At 63.2% G+C, this 20,327-nt stretch overlaps 6 non-coding genes across 6 annotated transcripts; all 6 read left to right on the forward strand.

Moving 5' to 3' along the window:
• Window positions 1–296: 296 nt before the first annotated feature.
• LOC142876564 (5S ribosomal RNA) lies at window positions 297–415 on the forward strand. The gene has a single exon (XR_012923464.1). It is a non-coding gene; the product is annotated as a 5S ribosomal RNA (ribosomal RNA).
• A 3,772-nt stretch (window positions 416–4,187) lies between these two features.
• Window positions 4,188–4,306, forward strand: LOC142876565 (5S ribosomal RNA). The gene has a single exon (XR_012923465.1). It is a non-coding gene; the product is annotated as a 5S ribosomal RNA (ribosomal RNA).
• A 3,776-nt stretch (window positions 4,307–8,082) lies between these two features.
• On the forward strand, window positions 8,083–8,201 carry LOC142876566 (5S ribosomal RNA). Its single transcript, XR_012923466.1, has one exon. It is a non-coding gene; the product is annotated as a 5S ribosomal RNA (ribosomal RNA).
• A 3,777-nt stretch (window positions 8,202–11,978) lies between these two features.
• On the forward strand, window positions 11,979–12,097 carry LOC142876567 (5S ribosomal RNA). Its single transcript, XR_012923467.1, has one exon. It is a non-coding gene; the product is annotated as a 5S ribosomal RNA (ribosomal RNA).
• Window positions 12,098–15,869: 3,772 nt separating this feature from the next.
• Window positions 15,870–15,988, forward strand: LOC142876568 (5S ribosomal RNA). The gene has a single exon (XR_012923468.1). It is a non-coding gene; the product is annotated as a 5S ribosomal RNA (ribosomal RNA).
• Window positions 15,989–19,764: 3,776 nt separating this feature from the next.
• LOC142876569 (5S ribosomal RNA) lies at window positions 19,765–19,883 on the forward strand. Its single transcript, XR_012923469.1, has one exon. It is a non-coding gene; the product is annotated as a 5S ribosomal RNA (ribosomal RNA).
• Window positions 19,884–20,327: the final 444 nt, after the last annotated feature.

A 20,327-nucleotide genomic window follows, 5' to 3' on the forward strand; every position in this document is an offset into this window, starting at 1 on the left:
AGGAGGCCGGGCGAGGAGACGAGGGGGGCTGGGAGGGCTCCACCTTGGCGAGTCCAGCCGTGGAGGCGCATCTTGTGTGAGTGTGAGTGAGTGTGAGTGTGTGTGTGTGTGTATAGAGAGACAGCCCCCCACCCCGCCCCGCCCCGCCCCGCCCCGCCCATCACCCCCGTCCCTGGGAGCCCGCGGGACCCGGCCGGCCCGGCCCCGCCCGGCGCGGGGCCTGGGGCGGGAGGCGGCGGCGGGGAAGCCCAGAGAGGCTCGGCTTCTCGAGCGGGGCAGGGGCGCCCTCCGCCGCCGTCTAGGGCCACACCACCCTGAACGCCCCCGATCTCGTCTGGTCTCGGAAGCTAAGCAGGGTCGGGCCTGGTTAGTACTTGGATGGGAGACCGCCTGGGAATACCGGGTGCCACAGGCTGCTGCTTTTTTTTTTTTTTTTTTTTCTTGCCTCTTGTTCTGTCCCCTTTCTGGGAGCGCGGCGGCGGCCCGGGGTGGGGGTCACCCCCACCCTCAGCGCCCGCGCGGTGCCTGGCGCCCCAGCCCGCACCTTGGGGCCTCCTCTTGTCCCAAGCCGCGACACCGCCGCCACGCGGCAGCATGCGTGGCTTCTGGACTGTCAGGTCTCAGACCAAAGGTCTGCTCTGTGGGAACCGACACGCTGGAGGAAACCTTGAGAGTCTGAGAGGGGAGGGAGTTCCAGAAGAAGGCCAGGATGTCATTTTGAGGGAGTATGTGACCAGAACTCGTCCCGTTGCTTTTGGGGTTCTATGGGCTACACGCAGGAATCTTTGGTGGTGGCACCTGATGTTGGGGGATCCGGAGTCACACCCAGACCTGCTCCACAGGCCTCCTTTTACTTTTCTCTTCGGATTCATTATTTTTAAAAAGTGTCTCTTACCTCTAGGATTGCATTTTCTTTTCTCTCTCTTTTCAAGCAGATGATGGGAGTACAAGTATTCAGGTGACATGTGTTGCCCGTGCCGCCCTCCCCCCTGTGTTCTTTTTTTTTTTTTTTTTTGAGACAGAGTCTCGTTTTGCTGCCCAGGCTAGAGTGAGTGCCATGGCGTCAGCCTAGCTCACAGCAACCTCAATCTCCGGGCTCAAGCAATCCTGCTGCCTCAGCCTCCCGAGTAGTTGGGACTACAGGCATGCACCACCACGCCCGGCTGTGTTTTTCTCTATATATTAGTTGGCCAATTAATTTCTTTCTATTTTTAGTAGAGACGGGGTCTCGCTCTTGCTCAGGCTGGTTTCGAACTCCTGACCTGGAGCAATCCGCCCGCCTCGGCCTCCCAGAGAGCTAGGATTACAGGCGTGAGCCACCGCGCCCGGCCCCCCCTGTGTTCTTATTCATATACCTCTCATGTTGTTCCAGCGTATTGTGGGGGTACCAATGTTAAGGTCGGGTGCCTTGCCCTCTCCAAGCCTCCCCCCTCGGGTCAGAGCTTCAAGTGCGCCCATCCCCCAGTCGGTGCGCACCCACCCCATGCCTAATGGATGTGTATGCCCCTCCCCTCCCCCCACCCGCCCGCCCGACACCCACCCGATGAAGGTGATTCCTCTCTGTCCACTTAGGCGTCCATCCGTTCGTACCAATTTGCTGGTGAGCGCGCTCACGTGGTGCTCGTGTGTCCATTCTTGGGATACTTGGCTTCCTGGAACGGGTTCCAGCTCTGGCCAGGAGAACACGAGAGGCGCCCTCTCACCGCTGCTCCTCACAGCCGAATGGCACTCCGTGGTGTCCACACGCCACATTTTATTGATGCACTCCTGGATGGATGGGCACTCGGGTCGCTTCCACGTCTTTGGGATTGTGAATTGTGCCCTAACTGTAACCCTAACCCTTACCCAGCCCGTCTCCTCTGCCCCTGCCTGACGCACTCCTCCCCGGCCAGGCCCGTCACTGTCCTGGGCCCCCGCCTGACCGGCTCCTCCCCGCCCGGCCGGTCACCGTCCTCTGCCCCTGCCTGACACGCTCCTTCCCGCCCGGCCTCTCACCGTCCTCGGCCCCTGCCTGACCGGCTCCTCCGTCGCCTGGGCCTTCCAAGGGCTTGGTGTGGATGCTGCTTCCAGGAAGCCCTCCAGAAACCCGGCAGCAGGGTGGCCGCAGCAGTCTCCAGCAGCCGTCCCTAAGTCGCGTGAGTGCGGGGGACGTGCCCCCGCTGTGCCGCGGGGGCCCAGCCTGGTGTCTTCCCTGAGGCCCTGCGGCTGCCGGCTGGGCTGCCGCTCCCCGCAAGGGGAGAGCCGCGGAGGTGGGGACCGCCTCCTGATGGGGACGTACACGCAGCTCTCCACGTCGGATTCCGGGGCTCTCTGTCCTGCCCGAAGGCCCAGCTGGCCTGCGGGTCTTTAGAGTGGCAAAAACCTCCGAAAACTGAGACTGAGGGTCCGGTGGGTGTCTGCACTTTTGTGCTGGGCACCCCAGGGAGGCCCGGGGGCTGGCTGGACAACGTGGTCTGCTGGGCGGGGGGGGAGTTTGGAGGAGCAACTGATGCCCTTTGCACTTTGGGTAGCAAGAGTCTGAGGTGTCTCTGAGCCCTGTGCCCTGTGGGGGCGGGGCGGGGGGGAGGAGGAGGAGGAGGAGGAGGAGGTGGGAAGGGCCGGGGCCTGCAGTCCTGTTCCCGGGGTGGCACGGCAAGTGGCTTCTTCCACAGGCTGCTTGGCCTGGGCTCCCTGCACCTGGGCCTTTGGAGGACCGGCCCTGTGCTTGCCAACACTTCCTGCAGGGACCCAGAGCTGGGAGGTGGCATCTCTCAGCCCTGGGTCGGGCAGAGCCCCAGCGGGCCATGCCCACAACCTCTCTCAGCACCGGTCCCCCAGAAGGCTCCTTTGGGACCAGGATTCTCTTGCGGTGACTCTTTAAGGTCTGGCCCCTGGATGGAGGGGCACCAGGAGTAGAGGAGCAGGAAGGGGAAGGGGGTGGCCATGCGAGGGGACACTTTGAGGCCAAGTCCCAGCTTCAGCCTGATCCTCCTGGGAACCCCGCTCTGAGACAAGGAGCCGGGCTTCGCATTCCCACAGCAGCCAGTCATGGGCTGAGGACACCTGGGGCGTTGGGAACTCCCTGGCTTCTCCTTGGTTTAACATCTAGAGCTGCTTGTGAATCGCGCCGCCACACACACCCGAGTGCAGGTGTCTTCCGCACAGACTGCGGGCCTCGCTCTTCTGAATGCCGCTAGCTCGCCACCCACCCACGGGTGAACCTGGTCAGGGTACTTTCTCTCAGGGGCAGACTCTTTTCCGGGCGGGCTACCGGTGTCTCTGTTTGCTCGTTTCTTTCTTCCATTTCGGGAAAGTCTTCCTTGCTGGGTGTGGAAATCTCCTATGCCTTCCCTCGCCTATTCTGTCAGCTTTAAAATTCTCCTTCAGTTGCCACCCTGACAGATGGATTAGGAAACTCTTTCCGGTGCACTCATTAGTGAAATGACCTCCAGGAAGCTGGAATCCAATATCTAATGGCCGATTTTTAGCGAGTCCACACGCCAGGGTGGTCGGGGTCCAATGCAGCCCCGGCCAGGCCCAGGCCCGTTGGACTGGGCCACAGGAGGACACGGAGGAGGGTCCCGGCCCCCACGAAGCGGTGCCGGCAGTTCTCCACGGGCTTGGGCGTTTTCCAGAGGTAGGAGATGGAGGGGACTGATTTCTTCAGCGCCCCCCAAACCACGCCACCCCACCCCACCCATGGGACACATCCCCAGAGAGAGACGCCCCATACACTGGCTGTGCCCCAGCCCTGGCCCGGGGGAATAGGCGGCAGCCCACCCACAGGGCGAGGGGGGGGGCGCAGCTGAAAGGGTTTGTGGGGGAGGGCGGCCCCTGGCTGGGGTCAAAGGGCGAGCGTCCCGCGCGTGCGCAGTCAGCGGCAGCGACGCGCTGGGGGTGGGCAGCGGGTAGGTGAAGGAGGCCGGGCGAGGAGACGAGGGGGGCTGGGAGGGCTCCACCTTGGCGAGTCCAGCCGTGGAGGCGCATCTTGTGTGAGTGTGAGTGAGTGTGAGTGTGTGTGTGTGTGTATAGAGAGACAGCCCCCCACCCCGCCCCGCCCCGCCCCGCCCATCACCCCCGTCCCTGGGAGCCCGCGGGACCCGGCCGGCCCGGGCCCCGCCCGGCGCGGGGCCTGGGGCGGGAGGCGGCGGCGGGGAAGCCCAGAGAGGCTCGGCTTCTCGAGCGGGGCAGGGGCGCCCTCCGCCGCCGTCTAGGGCCACACCACCCTGAACGCCCCCGATCTCGTCTGGTCTCGGAAGCTAAGCAGGGTCGGGCCTGGTTAGTACTTGGATGGGAGACCGCCTGGGAATACCGGGTGCCACAGGCTGCTGCTTTTTTTTTTTTTTTTTTCTTGCCTCTTGTTCTGTCCCCTTTCTGGGAGCGCGGCGGCGGCCCGGGGTGGGGGTCACCCCCACCCTCAGCGCCCGCGCGGTGCCTGGCGCCCCAGCCCGCACCGTGGGGCCTCCTCTTGTCCCAAGCCGCGACACCGCCGCCACGCGGCAGCATGCGTGGCTTCTGGACTGTCAGGTCTCAGACCAAAGGTCTGCTCTGTGGGAACCGACACGCTGGAGGAAACCTTGAGAGTCTGAGAGGGGAGGGAGTTCCAGAAGAAGGCCAGGATGTCATTTTGAGGGAGTATGTGACCAGAACTCATCCCGTTGCTTTTGGGGTTCTATGGGCTACACGCAGGAATCTTTGGTGGTGGCACCTGATGTTGGGGGATCCGGAGTCACACCCAGACCTGCTCCACAGGCCTCCTTTTACTTTTCTCTTCGGATTCATTATTTTTAAAAAGTGTCTCTTACCTCTAGGATTGCATTTTCTTTTCTCTCTCTTTTCAAGCAGATGATGGGAGTACAAGTATTCAGGTGACATGTGTTGCCCGTGCCGCCCTCCCCCCTGTGTTCTTTTTTTTTTTTTTTTTGAGACAGAGTCTCGTTTTGCTGCCCAGGCTAGAGTGAGTGCCATGGCGTCAGCCTAGCTCACAGCAACCTCAATCTCCGGGCTCAAGCAATCCTGCTGCCTCAGCCTCCCGAGTAGTTGGGACTACAGGCATGCACCACCACGCCCGGCTGTGTTTTTCTCTATATATTAGTTGGCCAATTAATTTCTTTCTATTTTTAGTAGAGACGGGGTCTCGCTCTTGCTCAGGCTGGTTTCGAACTCCTGACCTGGAGCAATCCGCCCGCCTCGGCCTCCCAGAGAGCTAGGATTACAGGCGTGAGCCACCGCGCCCGGCCCCCCCTGTGTTCTTATTCATATACCTCTCATGTTGTTCCAGCGTATTGTGGGGGTACCAATGTTAAGGTCGGGTGCCTTGCCCTCTCCAAGCCTCCCCCCTCGGGTCAGAGCTTCAAGTGCGCCCATCCCCCAGTCGGTGCGCACCCACCCCATGCCTAATGGATGTGTATGCCCCTCCCCTCCCCCCACCCGCCCGCCCGACACCCACCCGATGAAGGTGATTCCTCTCTGTCCACTTAGGCGTCCATCCGTTCGTACCAATTTGCTGGTGAGCGCGCTCACGTGGTGCTCGTGTGTCCATTCTTGGGATACTTGGCTTACTGGAACGGGTTCCAGCTCTGGCCAGGAGAACACGAGAGGCGCCCTCTCACCGCTGCTCCTCACAGCCGAATGGCACTCCGTGGTGTCCACGCGCCACATTTTATTGATGCACTCCTGGATGGATGGGCACTCGGGTCGCTTCCACGTCTTTGGGATTGTGAATTGTGCCCTAACTGTAACCCTAACCCTTACCCAGCCCGTCTCCTCTGCCCCTGCCTGACGCACTCCTCCCCGGCCAGGCCCGTCACTGTCCTGGGCCCCCGCCTGACCGGCTCCTCCCCGCCCGGCCGGTCACCGTCCTCTGCCCCTGCCTGACACGCTCCTTCCCGCCCGGCCTCTCACCGTCCTCGGCCCCTGCCTGACCGGCTCCTCCGTCGCCTGGGCCTTCCAAGGGCTTGGTGTGGATGCTGCTTCCAGGAAGCCCTCCAGAAACCCGGCAGCAGGGTGGCCGCAGCAGTCTCCAGCAGCCGTCCCTAAGTCGCGTGAGTGCGGGGGACGTGCCCCCGCTGTGCCGCGGGGGCCCAGCCTGGTGTCTTCCCTGAGGCCCTGCGGCTGCCGGCTGGGCTGCCGCTCCCCGCAAGGGGAGAGCCGCGGAGGTGGGGACCGCCTCCTGATGGGGACGTACACGCAGCTCTCCACGTCGGATTCCGGGGCTCTCTGTCCTGCCCGAAGGCCCAGCTGGCCTGCGGGTCCTTAGAGTGGCAAAAACCTCCGAAAACTGAGACTGAGGGTCCGGTGGGTGTCTGCACTTTTGTGCTGGGCACCCCAGGGAGGCCCGGGGGCTGGCTGGACAACGTGGTCTGCTGGGCGGGGGGGGGGGGGTTGGAGGAGCAACTGATGCCCTTTGCACTTTGGGTAGCAAGAGTCTGAGGTGTCTCTGAGCCCTGTGCCCTGTGGGGGCGGGGCGGGGGGGAGGAGGAGGAGGAGGAGGAGGAGGTGGGAAGGGCCGGGGCCTGCAGTCCTGTTCCCGGGGTGGCACGGCAAGTGGCTTCTTCCACAGGCTGCTTGGCCTGGGCTCCCTGCACCTGGGCCTTTGGAGGACCGGCCCTGTGCTTGCCAACACTTCCTGCAGGGACCCAGAGCTGGGAGGTGGCATCTCTCAGCCCTGGGTCGGGCAGAGCCCCAGCGGGCCATGCCCACAACCTCTCTCAGCACCGGTCCCCCAGAAGGCTCCTTTGGGACCAGGATTCTCTTGCGGTGACTCTTTAAGGTCTGGCCCCTGGATGGAGGGGCACCAGGAGTAGAGGAGCAGGAAGGGGAAGGGGGTGGCCATGCGAGGGGACACTTTGAGGCCAAGTCCCAGCTTCAGCCTGATCCTCCTGGGAACCCCGCTCTGAGACAAGGAGCCGGGCTTCGCATTCCCACAGCAGCCAGTCGTGGGCTGAGGACACCTGGGGCGTTGGGAACTCCCTGGCTTCTCCTTGGTTTAACATCTAGAGCTGCTTGTGAATCGCGCCGCCACACACACCCGAGCGCAGGTGTCTTCCGCACAGACTGCGGGCCTCGCTCTTCTGAATGCCGCTAGCTCGCCACCCACCCACGGGTGAACCTGGTCAGGGTGCTTTCTCTCAGGGGCAGACTCTTTTCCGGGCGGGCTACCGGTGTCTCTGTTTGCTCGTTTCTTTCTTCCATTTCGGGAAAGTCTTCCTTGCTGGGTGTGGAAATCTCCTATGCCTTCCCTCGCCTATTCTGTCAGCTTTAAAATTCTCCTTCAGTTGCCACCCTGACAGATGGATTAGGAAACTCTTTCCGGTGCACTCATTAGTGAAATGACCTCCAGGAAGCTGGAATCCAATATCTAATGGCCGATTTTTAGCGAGTCCACACGCCAGGGTGGTCGGGGTCCAATGCAGCCCCGGCCAGGCCCAGGCCCGTTGGACTGGGCCACAGGAGGACACGGAGGAGGGTCCCGGCCCCCACGAAGCGGTGCCGGCAGTTCTCCACGGGCTTGGGCGTTTTCCAGAGGTAGGAGATGGAGGGGACTGATTTCTTCAGCGCCCCCCAAACCACGCCACCCCACCCCACCCATGGGACACATCCCCAGAGAGAGACGCCCCATACACTGGCTGTGCCCCAGCCCTGGCCCGGGGGAATAGGCGGCAGCCCACCCACAGGGCGAGGGGGGGGGCGCAGCTGAAAGGGGTTGTGGGGGAGGGCGGCCCCTGGCTGGGGTCAAAGGGCGAGCGTCCCGCGCGTGCGCAGTCAGCGGCAGCGACGCGCTGGGGGTGGGCAGCGGGTAGGTGAAGGAGGCCGGGCGAGGAGACGAGGGGGGCTGGGAGGGCTCCACCTTGGCGAGTCCAGCCGTGGAGGCGCATCTTGTGTGAGTGTGAGTGAGTGTGAGTGTGTGTGTGTGTGTATAGAGAGACAGCCCCCCACCCCGCCCCGCCCCGCCCCGCCCCGCCCATCACCCCCGTCCCTGGGAGCCCGCGGGACCCGGCCGGCCCGGGCCCCGCCCGGCGCGGGGCCTGGGGCGGGAGGCGGCGGCGGGGAAGCCCAGAGAGGCTCGGCTTCTCGAGCGGGGCAGGGGCGCCCTCCGCCGCCGTCTAGGGCCACACCACCCTGAACGCCCCCGATCTCGTCTGGTCTCGGAAGCTAAGCAGGGTCGGGCCTGGTTAGTACTTGGATGGGAGACCGCCTGGGAATACCGGGTGCCACAGGCTGCTGCTTTTTTTTTTTTTTTTTTCTTGCCTCTTGTTCTGTCCCCTTTCTGGGAGCGCGGCGGCGGCCCGGGGTGGGGGTCACCCCCACCCTCAGCGCCCGCGCGGTGCCTGGCGCCCCAGCCCGCACCGTGGGGCCTCCTCTTGTCCCAAGCCGCGACACCGCCGCCACGCGGCAGCATGCGTGGCTTCTGGACTGTCAGGTCTCAGACCAAAGGTCTGCTCTGTGGGAACCGACACGCTGGAGGAAACCTTGAGAGTCTGAGAGGGGAGGGAGTTCCAGAAGAAGGCCAGGATGTCATTTTGAGGGAGTATGTGACCAGAACTCATCCCGTTGCTTTTGGGGTTCTATGGGCTACACGCAGGAATCTTTGGTGGTGGCACCTGATGTTGGGGGATCCGGAGTCACACCCAGACCTGCTCCACAGGCCTCCTTTTACTTTTCTCTTCGGATTCATTATTTTTAAAAAGTGTCTCTTACCTCTAGGATTGCATTTTCTTTTCTCTCTCTTTTCAAGCAGATGATGGGAGTACAAGTATTCAGGTGACATGTGTTGCCCGTGCCGCCCTCCCCCCTGTGTTCTTTTTTTTTTTTTTTTTTGAGACAGAGTCTCGTTTTGCTGCCCAGGCTAGAGTGAGTGCCATGGCGTCAGCCTAGCTCACAGCAACCTCAATCTCCGGGCTCAAGCAATCCTGCTGCCTCAGCCTCCCGAGTAGTTGGGACTACAGGCATGCACCACCACGCCCGGCTGTGTTTTTCTCTATATATTAGTTGGCCAATTAATTTCTTTCTATTTTTAGTAGAGACGGGGTCTCGCTCTTGCTCAGGCTGGTTTCGAACTCCTGACCTGGAGCAATCCGCCCGCCTCGGCCTCCCAGAGAGCTAGGATTACAGGCGTGAGCCACCGCGCCCGGCCCCCCCTGTGTTCTTATTCATATACCTCTCATGTTGTTCCAGCGTATTGTGGGGGTACCAATGTTAAGGTCGGGTGCCTTGCCCTCTCCAAGCCTCCCCCCTCGGGTCAGAGCTTCAAGTGCGCCCATCCCCCAGTCGGTGCGCACCCACCCCATGCCTAATGGATGTGTATGCCCCTCCCCTCCCCCCACCCGCCCGCCCGACACCCACCCGATGAAGGTGATTCCTCTCTGTCCACTTAGGCGTCCATCCGTTCGTACCAATTTGCTGGTGAGCGCGCTCACGTGGTGCTCGTGTGTCCATTCTTGGGATACTTGGCTTACTGGAACGGGTTCCAGCTCTGGCCAGGAGAACACGAGAGGCGCCCTCTCACCGCTGCTCCTCACAGCCGAATGGCACTCCGTGGTGTCCACGCGCCACATTTTATTGATGCACTCCTGGATGGATGGGCACTCGGGTCGCTTCCACGTCTTTGGGATTGTGAATTGTGCCCTAACTGTAACCCTAACCCTTACCCAGCCCGTCTCCTCTGCCCCTGCCTGACGCACTCCTCCCCGGCCAGGCCCGTCACTGTCCTGGGCCCCCGCCTGACCGGCTCCTCCCCGCCCGGCCGGTCACCGTCCTCTGCCCCTGCCTGACACGCTCCTTCCCGCCCGGCCTCTCACCGTCCTCGGCCCCTGCCTGACCGGCTCCTCCGTCGCCTGGGCCTTCCAAGGGCTTGGTGTGGATGCTGCTTCCAGGAAGCCCTCCAGAAACCCGGCAGCAGGGTGGCCGCAGCAGTCTCCAGCAGCCGTCCCTAAGTCGCGTGAGTGCGGGGGACGTGCCCCCGCTGTGCCGCGGGGGCCCAGCCTGGTGTCTTCCCTGAGGCCCTGCGGCTGCCGGCTGGGCTGCCGCTCCCCGCAAGGGGAGAGCCGCGGAGGTGGGGACCGCCTCCTGATGGGGACGTACACGCAGCTCTCCACGTCGGATTCCGGGGCTCTCTGTCCTGCCCGAAGGCCCAGCTGGCCTGCGGGTCCTTAGAGTGGCAAAAACCTCCGAAAACTGAGACTGAGGGTCCGGTGGGTGTCTGCACTTTTGTGCTGGGCACCCCAGGGAGGCCCGGGGGCTGGCTGGACAACGTGGTCTGCTGGGCGGGGGGGGGGGGGGTTGGAGGAGCAACTGATGCCCTTTGCACTTTGGGTAGCAAGAGTCTGAGGTGTCTCTGAGCCCTGTGCCCTGTGGGGGCGGGGCGGGGGGGAGGAGGAGGAGGAGGAGGAGGAGGTGGGAAGGGCCGGGGCCTGCAGTCCTGTTCCCGGGGTGGCACGGCAAGTGGCTTCTTCCACAGGCTGCTTGGCCTGGGCTCCCTGCACCTGGGCCTTTGGAGGACCGGCCCTGTGCTTGCCAACACTTCCTGCAGGGACCCAGAGCTGGGAGGTGGCATCTCTCAGCCCTGGGTCGGGCAGAGCCCCAGCGGGCCATGCCCACAACCTCTCTCAGCACCGGTCCCCCAGAAGGCTCCTTTGGGACCAGGATTCTCTTGCGGTGACTCTTTAAGGTCTGGCCCCTGGATGGAGGGGCACCAGGAGTAGAGGAGCAGGAAGGGGAAGGGGGTGGCCATGCGAGGGGACACTTTGAGGCCAAGTCCCAGCTTCAGCCTGATCCTCCTGGGAACCCCGCTCTGAGACAAGGAGCCGGGCTTCGCATTCCCACAGCAGCCAGTCGTGGGCTGAGGACACCTGGGGCGTTGGGAACTCCCTGGCTTCTCCTTGGTTTAACATCTAGAGCTGCTTGTGAATCGCGCCGCCACACACACCCGAGCGCAGGTGTCTTCCGCACAGACTGCGGGCCTCGCTCTTCTGAATGCCGCTAGCTCGCCACCCACCCACGGGTGAACCTGGTCAGGGTGCTTTCTCTCAGGGGCAGACTCTTTTCCGGGCGGGCTACCGGTGTCTCTGTTTGCTCGTTTCTTTCTTCCATTTCGGGAAAGTCTTCCTTGCTGGGTGTGGAAATCTCCTATGCCTTCCCTCGCCTATTCTGTCAGCTTTAAAATTCTCCTTCAGTTGCCACCCTGACAGATGGATTAGGAAACTCTTTCCGGTGCACTCATTAGTGAAATGACCTCCAGGAAGCTGGAATCCAATATCTAATGGCCGATTTTTAGCGAGTCCACACGCCAGGGTGGTCGGGGTCCAATGCAGCCCCGGCCAGGCCCAGGCCCGTTGGACTGGGCCACAGGAGGACACGGAGGAGGGTCCCGGCCCCCACGAAGCGGTGCCGGCAGTTCTCCACGGGCTTGGGCGTTTTCCAGAGGTAGGAGATGGAGGGGACTGATTTCTTCAGCGCCCCCCAAACCACGCCACCCCACCCCACCCATGGGACACATCCCCAGAGAGAGACGCCCCATACACTGGCTGTGCCCCAGCCCTGGCCCGGGGGAATAGGCGGCAGCCCACCCACAGGGCGAGGGGGGGGGCGCAGCTGAAAGGGGTTGTGGGGGAGGGCGGCCCCTGGCTGGGGTCAAAGGGCGAGCGTCCCGCGCGTGCGCAGTCAGCGGCAGCGACGCGCTGGGGGTGGGCAGCGGGTAGGTGAAGGAGGCCGGGCGAGGAGACGAGGGGGGCTGGGAGGGCTCCACCTTGGCGAGTCCAGCCGTGGAGGCGCATCTTGTGTGAGTGTGAGTGAGTGTGAGTGTGTGTGTGTGTGTATAGAGAGACAGCCCCCCACCCCGCCCCGCCCCGCCCCGCCCCGCCCATCACCCCCGTCCCTGGGAGCCCGCGGGACCCGGCCGGCCCGGCCCCGCCCGGCGCGGGGCCTGGGGCGGGAGGCGGCGGCGGGGAAGCCCAGAGAGGCTCGGCTTCTCGAGCGGGGCAGGGGCGCCCTCCGCCGCCGTCTAGGGCCACACCACCCTGAACGCCCCCGATCTCGTCTGGTCTCGGAAGCTAAGCAGGGTCGGGCCTGGTTAGTACTTGGATGGGAGACCGCCTGGGAATACCGGGTGCCACAGGCTGCTGCTTTTTTTTTTTTTTTTTTTTCTTGCCTCTTGTTCTGTCCCCTTTCTGGGAGCGCGGCGGCGGCCCGGGGTGGGGGTCACCCCCACCCTCAGCGCCCGCGCGGTGCCTGGCGCCCCAGCCCGCACCTTGGGGCCTCCTCTTGTCCCAAGCCGCGACACCGCCGCCACGCGGCAGCATGCGTGGCTTCTGGACTGTCAGGTCTCAGACCAAAGGTCTGCTCTGTGGGAACCGACACGCTGGAGGAAACCTTGAGAGTCTGAGAGGGGAGGGAGTTCCAGAAGAAGGCCAGGATGTCATTTTGAGGGAGTATGTGACCAGAACTCGTCCCGTTGCTTTTGGGGTTCTATGGGCTACACGCAGGAATCTTTGGTGGTGGCACCTGATGTTGGGGGATCCGGAGTCACACCCAGACCTGCTCCACAGGCCTCCTTTTACTTTTCTCTTCGGATTCATTATTTTTAAAAAGTGTCTCTTACCTCTAGGATTGCATTTTCTTTTCTCTCTCTTTTCAAGCAGATGATGGGAGTACAAGTATTCAGGTGACATGTGTTGCCCGTGCCGCCCTCCCCCCTGTGTTCTTTTTTTTTTTTTTTTTTGAGACAGAGTCTCGTTTTGCTGCCCAGGCTAGAGTGAGTGCCATGGCGTCAGCCTAGCTCACAGCAACCTCAATCTCCGGGCTCAAGCAATCCTGCTGCCTCAGCCTCCCGAGTAGTTGGGACTACAGGCATGCACCACCACGCCCGGCTGTGTTTTTCTCTATATATTAGTTGGCCAATTAATTTCTTTCTATTTTTAGTAGAGACGGGGTCTCGCTCTTGCTCAGGCTGGTTTCGAACTCCTGACCTGGAGCAATCCGCCCGCCTCGGCCTCCCAGAGAGCTAGGATTACAGGCGTGAGCCACCGCGCCCGGCCCCCCCTGTGTTCTTATTCATATACCTCTCATGTTGTTCCAGCGTATTGTGGGGGTACCAATGTTAAGGTCGGGTGCCTTGCCCTCTCCAAGCCTCCCCCCTCGGGTCAGAGCTTCAAGTGCGCCCATCCCCCAGTCGGTGCGCACCCACCCCATGCCTAATGGATGTGTATGCCCCTCCCCTCCCCCCACCCGCCCGCCCGACACCCACCCGATGAAGGTGATTCCTCTCTGTCCACTTAGGCGTCCATCCGTTCGTACCAATTTGCTGGTGAGCGCGCTCACGTGGTGCTCGTGTGTCCATTCTTGGGATACTTGGCTTCCTGGAACGGGTTCCAGCTCTGGCCAGGAGAACACGAGAGGCGCCCTCTCACCGCTGCTCCTCACAGCCGAATGGCACTCCGTGGTGTCCACGCGCCACATTTTATTGATGCACTCCTGGATGGATGGGCACTCGGGTCGCTTCCACGTCTTTGGGATTGTGAATTGTGCCCTAACTGTAACCCTAACCCTTACCCAGCCCGTCTCCTCTGCCCCTGCCTGACGCACTCCTCCCCGGCCAGGCCCGTCACTGTCCTGGGCCCCCGCCTGACCGGCTCCTCCCCGCCCGGCCGGTCACCGTCCTCTGCCCCTGCCTGACACGCTCCTTCCCGCCCGGCCTCTCACCGTCCTCGGCCCCTGCCTGACCGGCTCCTCCGTCGCCTGGGCCTTCCAAGGGCTTGGTGTGGATGCTGCTTCCAGGAAGCCCTCCAGAAACCCGGCAGCAGGGTGGCCGCAGCAGTCTCCAGCAGCCGTCCCTAAGTCGCGTGAGTGCGGGGGACGTGCCCCCGCTGTGCCGCGGGGGCCCAGCCTGGTGTCTTCCCTGAGGCCCTGCGGCTGCCGGCTGGGCTGCCGCTCCCCGCAAGGGGAGAGCCGCGGAGGTGGGGACCGCCTCCTGATGGGGACGTACACGCAGCTCTCCACGTCGGATTCCGGGGCTCTCTGTCCTGCCCGAAGGCCCAGCTGGCCTGCGGGTCTTTAGAGTGGCAAAAACCTCCGAAAACTGAGACTGAGGGTCCGGTGGGTGTCTGCACTTTTGTGCTGGGCACCCCAGGGAGGCCCGGGGGCTGGCTGGACAACGTGGTCTGCTGGGCGGGGGGGGAGTTTGGAGGAGCAACTGATGCCCTTTGCACTTTGGGTAGCAAGAGTCTGAGGTGTCTCTGAGCCCTGTGCCCTGTGGGGGCGGGGCGGGGGGGAGGAGGAGGAGGAGGAGGAGGAGGTGGGAAGGGCCGGGGCCTGCAGTCCTGTTCCCGGGGTGGCACGGCAAGTGGCTTCTTCCACAGGCTGCTTGGCCTGGGCTCCCTGCACCTGGGCCTTTGGAGGACCGGCCCTGTGCTTGCCAACACTTCCTGCAGGGACCCAGAGCTGGGAGGTGGCATCTCTCAGCCCTGGGTCGGGCAGAGCCCCAGCGGGCCATGCCCACAACCTCTCTCAGCACCGGTCCCCCAGAAGGCTCCTTTGGGACCAGGATTCTCTTGCGGTGACTCTTTAAGGTCTGGCCCCTGGATGGAGGGGCACCAGGAGTAGAGGAGCAGGAAGGGGAAGGGGGTGGCCATGCGAGGGGACACTTTGAGGCCAAGTCCCAGCTTCAGCCTGATCCTCCTGGGAACCCCGCTCTGAGACAAGGAGCCGGGCTTCGCATTCCCACAGCAGCCAGTCATGGGCTGAGGACACCTGGGGCGTTGGGAACTCCCTGGCTTCTCCTTGGTTTAACATCTAGAGCTGCTTGTGAATCGCGCCGCCACACACACCCGAGTGCAGGTGTCTTCCGCACAGACTGCGGGCCTCGCTCTTCTGAATGCCGCTAGCTCGCCACCCACCCACGGGTGAACCTGGTCAGGGTACTTTCTCTCAGGGGCAGACTCTTTTCCGGGCGGGCTACCGGTGTCTCTGTTTGCTCGTTTCTTTCTTCCATTTCGGGAAAGTCTTCCTTGCTGGGTGTGGAAATCTCCTATGCCTTCCCTCGCCTATTCTGTCAGCTTTAAAATTCTCCTTCAGTTGCCACCCTGACAGATGGATTAGGAAACTCTTTCCGGTGCACTCATTAGTGAAATGACCTCCAGGAAGCTGGAATCCAATATCTAATGGCCGATTTTTAGCGAGTCCACACGCCAGGGTGGTCGGGGTCCAATGCAGCCCCGGCCAGGCCCAGGCCCGTTGGACTGGGCCACAGGAGGACACGGAGGAGGGTCCCGGCCCCCACGAAGCGGTGCCGGCAGTTCTCCACGGGCTTGGGCGTTTTCCAGAGGTAGGAGATGGAGGGGACTGATTTCTTCAGCGCCCCCCAAACCACGCCACCCCACCCCACCCATGGGACACATCCCCAGAGAGAGACGCCCCATACACTGGCTGTGCCCCAGCCCTGGCCCGGGGGAATAGGCGGCAGCCCACCCACAGGGCGAGGGGGGGGGCGCAGCTGAAAGGGTTTGTGGGGGAGGGCGGCCCCTGGCTGGGGTCAAAGGGCGAGCGTCCCGCGCGTGCGCAGTCAGCGGCAGCGACGCGCTGGGGGTGGGCAGCGGGTAGGTGAAGGAGGCCGGGCGAGGAGACGAGGGGGGCTGGGAGGGCTCCACCTTGGCGAGTCCAGCCGTGGAGGCGCATCTTGTGTGAGTGTGAGTGAGTGTGAGTGTGTGTGTGTGTGTATAGAGAGACAGCCCCCCACCCCGCCCCGCCCCGCCCCGCCCATCACCCCCGTCCCTGGGAGCCCGCGGGACCCGGCCGGCCCGGGCCCCGCCCGGCGCGGGGCCTGGGGCGGGAGGCGGCGGCGGGGAAGCCCAGAGAGGCTCGGCTTCTCGAGCGGGGCAGGGGCGCCCTCCGCCGCCGTCTAGGGCCACACCACCCTGAACGCCCCCGATCTCGTCTGGTCTCGGAAGCTAAGCAGGGTCGGGCCTGGTTAGTACTTGGATGGGAGACCGCCTGGGAATACCGGGTGCCACAGGCTGCTGCTTTTTTTTTTTTTTTTTTCTTGCCTCTTGTTCTGTCCCCTTTCTGGGAGCGCGGCGGCGGCCCGGGGTGGGGGTCACCCCCACCCTCAGCGCCCGCGCGGTGCCTGGCGCCCCAGCCCGCACCGTGGGGCCTCCTCTTGTCCCAAGCCGCGACACCGCCGCCACGCGGCAGCATGCGTGGCTTCTGGACTGTCAGGTCTCAGACCAAAGGTCTGCTCTGTGGGAACCGACACGCTGGAGGAAACCTTGAGAGTCTGAGAGGGGAGGGAGTTCCAGAAGAAGGCCAGGATGTCATTTTGAGGGAGTATGTGACCAGAACTCATCCCGTTGCTTTTGGGGTTCTATGGGCTACACGCAGGAATCTTTGGTGGTGGCACCTGATGTTGGGGGATCCGGAGTCACACCCAGACCTGCTCCACAGGCCTCCTTTTACTTTTCTCTTCGGATTCATTATTTTTAAAAAGTGTCTCTTACCTCTAGGATTGCATTTTCTTTTCTCTCTCTTTTCAAGCAGATGATGGGAGTACAAGTATTCAGGTGACATGTGTTGCCCGTGCCGCCCTCCCCCCTGTGTTCTTTTTTTTTTTTTTTTTGAGACAGAGTCTCGTTTTGCTGCCCAGGCTAGAGTGAGTGCCATGGCGTCAGCCTAGCTCACAGCAACCTCAATCTCCGGGCTCAAGCAATCCTGCTGCCTCAGCCTCCCGAGTAGTTGGGACTACAGGCATGCACCACCACGCCCGGCTGTGTTTTTCTCTATATATTAGTTGGCCAATTAATTTCTTTCTATTTTTAGTAGAGACGGGGTCTCGCTCTTGCTCAGGCTGGTTTCGAACTCCTGACCTGGAGCAATCCGCCCGCCTCGGCCTCCCAGAGAGCTAGGATTACAGGCGTGAGCCACCGCGCCCGGCCCCCCCTGTGTTCTTATTCATATACCTCTCATGTTGTTCCAGCGTATTGTGGGGGTACCAATGTTAAGGTCGGGTGCCTTGCCCTCTCCAAGCCTCCCCCCTCGGGTCAGAGCTTCAAGTGCGCCCATCCCCCAGTCGGTGCGCACCCACCCCATGCCTAATGGATGTGTATGCCCCTCCCCTCCCCCCACCCGCCCGCCCGACACCCACCCGATGAAGGTGATTCCTCTCTGTCCACTTAGGCGTCCATCCGTTCGTACCAATTTGCTGGTGAGCGCGCTCACGTGGTGCTCGTGTGTCCATTCTTGGGATACTTGGCTTACTGGAACGGGTTCCAGCTCTGGCCAGGAGAACACGAGAGGCGCCCTCTCACCGCTGCTCCTCACAGCCGAATGGCACTCCGTGGTGTCCACGCGCCACATTTTATTGATGCACTCCTGGATGGATGGGCACTCGGGTCGCTTCCACGTCTTTGGGATTGTGAATTGTGCCCTAACTGTAACCCTAACCCTTACCCAGCCCGTCTCCTCTGCCCCTGCCTGACGCACTCCTCCCCGGCCAGGCCCGTCACTGTCCTGGGCCCCCGCCTGACCGGCTCCTCCCCGCCCGGCCGGTCACCGTCCTCTGCCCCTGCCTGACACGCTCCTTCCCGCCCGGCCTCTCACCGTCCTCGGCCCCTGCCTGACCGGCTCCTCCGTCGCCTGGGCCTTCCAAGGGCTTGGTGTGGATGCTGCTTCCAGGAAGCCCTCCAGAAACCCGGCAGCAGGGTGGCCGCAGCAGTCTCCAGCAGCCGTCCCTAAGTCGCGTGAGTGCGGGGGACGTGCCCCCGCTGTGCCGCGGGGGCCCAGCCTGGTGTCTTCCCTGAGGCCCTGCGGCTGCCGGCTGGGCTGCCGCTCCCCGCAAGGGGAGAGCCGCGGAGGTGGGGACCGCCTCCTGATGGGGACGTACACGCAGCTCTCCACGTCGGATTCCGGGGCTCTCTGTCCTGCCCGAAGGCCCAGCTGGCCTGCGGGTCCTTAGAGTGGCAAAAACCTCCGAAAACTGAGACTGAGGGTCCGGTGGGTGTCTGCACTTTTGTGCTGGGCACCCCAGGGAGGCCCGGGGGCTGGCTGGACAACGTGGTCTGCTGGGCGGGGGGGGGGGGGGTTGGAGGAGCAACTGATGCCCTTTGCACTTTGGGTAGCAAGAGTCTGAGGTGTCTCTGAGCCCTGTGCCCTGTGGGGGCGGGGCGGGGGGGAGGAGGAGGAGGAGGAGGAGGAGGTGGGAAGGGCCGGGGCCTGCAGTCCTGTTCCCGGGGTGGCACGGCAAGTGGCTTCTTCCACAGGCTGCTTGGCCTGGGCTCCCTGCACCTGGGCCTTTGGAGGACCGGCCCTGTGCTTGCCAACACTTCCTGCAGGGACCCAGAGCTGGGAGGTGGCATCTCTCAGCCCTGGGTCGGGCAGAGCCCCAGCGGGCCATGCCCACAACCTCTCTCAGCACCGGTCCCCCAGAAGGCTCCTTTGGGACCAGGATTCTCTTGCGGTGACTCTTTAAGGTCTGGCCCCTGGATGGAGGGGCACCAGGAGTAGAGGAGCAGGAAGGGGAAGGGGGTGGCCATGCGAGGGGACACTTTGAGGCCAAGTCCCAGCTTCAGCCTGATCCTCCTGGGAACCCCGCTCTGAGACAAGGAGCCGGGCTTCGCATTCCCACAGCAGCCAGTCGTGGGCTGAGGACACCTGGGGCGTTGGGAACTCCCTGGCTTCTCCTTGGTTTAACATCTAGAGCTGCTTGTGAATCGCGCCGCCACACACACCCGAGCGCAGGTGTCTTCCGCACAGACTGCGGGCCTCGCTCTTCTGAATGCCGCTAGCTCGCCACCCACCCACGGGTGAACCTGGTCAGGGTGCTTTCTCTCAGGGGCAGACTCTTTTCCGGGCGGGCTACCGGTGTCTCTGTTTGCTCGTTTCTTTCTTCCATTTCGGGAAAGTCTTCCTTGCTGGGTGTGGAAATCTCCTATGCCTTCCCTCGCCTATTCTGTCAGCTTTCAAATTCTCCTTCAGTTGCCACCCTGACAGATGGATTAGGAAACTCTTTCCGGTGCACTCATTAGTGAAATGACCTCCAGGAAGCTGGAATCCAATATCTAATGGCCGATTTTTAGCGAGTCCACACGCCAGGGTGGTCGGGGTCCAATGCAGCCCCGGCCAGGCCCAGGCCCGTTGGACTGGGCCACAGGAGGACACGGAGGAGGGTCCCGGCCCCCACGAAGCGGTGCCGGCAGTTCTCCACGGGCTTGGGCGTTTTCCAGAGGTAGGAGATGGAGGGGACTGATTTCTTCAGCGCCCCCCAAACCACGCCACCCCACCCCACCCATGGGACACATCCCCAGAGAGAGACGCCCCATACACTGGCTGTGCCCCAGCCCTGGCCCGGGGGAATAGGCGGCAGCCCACCCACAGGGCGAGGGGGGGGGCGCAGCTGAAAGGGGTTGTGGGGGAGGGCGGCCCCTGGCTGGGGTCAAAGGGCGAGCGTCCCGCGCGTGCGCAGTCAGCGGCAGCGACGCGCTGGGGGTGGGCAGCGGGTAGGTGAAGGAGGCCGGGCGAGGAGACGAGGGGGGCTGGGAGGGCTCCACCTTGGCGAGTCCAGCCGTGGAGGCGCATCTTGTGTGAGTGTGAGTGAGTGTGAGTGTGTGTGTGTGTGTATAGAGAGACAGCCCCCCACCCCGCCCCGCCCCGCCCCGCCCCGCCCATCACCCCCGTCCCTGGGAGCCCGCGGGACCCGGCCGGCCCGGCCCCGCCCGGCGCGGGGCCTGGGGCGGGAGGCGGCGGCGGGGAAGCCCAGAGAGGATCGGCTTCTCGAGCGGGGCAGGGGCGCCCTCCGCCGCCGTCTAGGGCCACACCACCCTGAACGCCCCCGATCTCGTCTGGTCTCGGAAGCTAAGCAGGGTCGGGCCTGGTTAGTACTTGGATGGGAGACCGCCTGGGAATACCGGGTGCCACAGGCTGCTGCTTTTTTTTTTTTTTTTTTTCTTGCCTCTTGTTCTGTCCCCTTTCTGGGAGCGCGGCGGCGGCCCGGGGTGGGGGTCACCCCCACCCTCAGCGCCCGCGCGGTGCCTGGCGCCCCAGCCCGCACCGTGGGGCCTCCTCTTGTCCCAAGCCGCGACACCGCCGCCACGCGGCAGCATGCGTGGCTTCTGGACTGTCAGGTCTCAGACCAAAGGTCTGCTCTGTGGGAACCGACACGCTGGAGGAAACCTTGAGAGTCTGAGAGGGGAGGGAGTTCCAGAAGAAGGCCAGGATGTCATTTTGAGGGAGTATGTGACCAGAACTCATCCCGTTGCTTTTGGGGTTCTATGGGCTACACGCAGGAATCTTTGGTGGTGGCACCTGATGTTGGGGGATCCGGAGTCACACCCAGACCTGCTCCACAGGCCTCCTTTTACTTTTCT

Source organism: Microcebus murinus, chromosome 15 (assembly GCF_040939455.1).
Source record: "Microcebus murinus isolate Inina chromosome 15, M.murinus_Inina_mat1.0, whole genome shotgun sequence".
Classification (NCBI taxonomy): Eukaryota; Metazoa; Chordata; class Mammalia; order Primates; family Cheirogaleidae; genus Microcebus; species Microcebus murinus.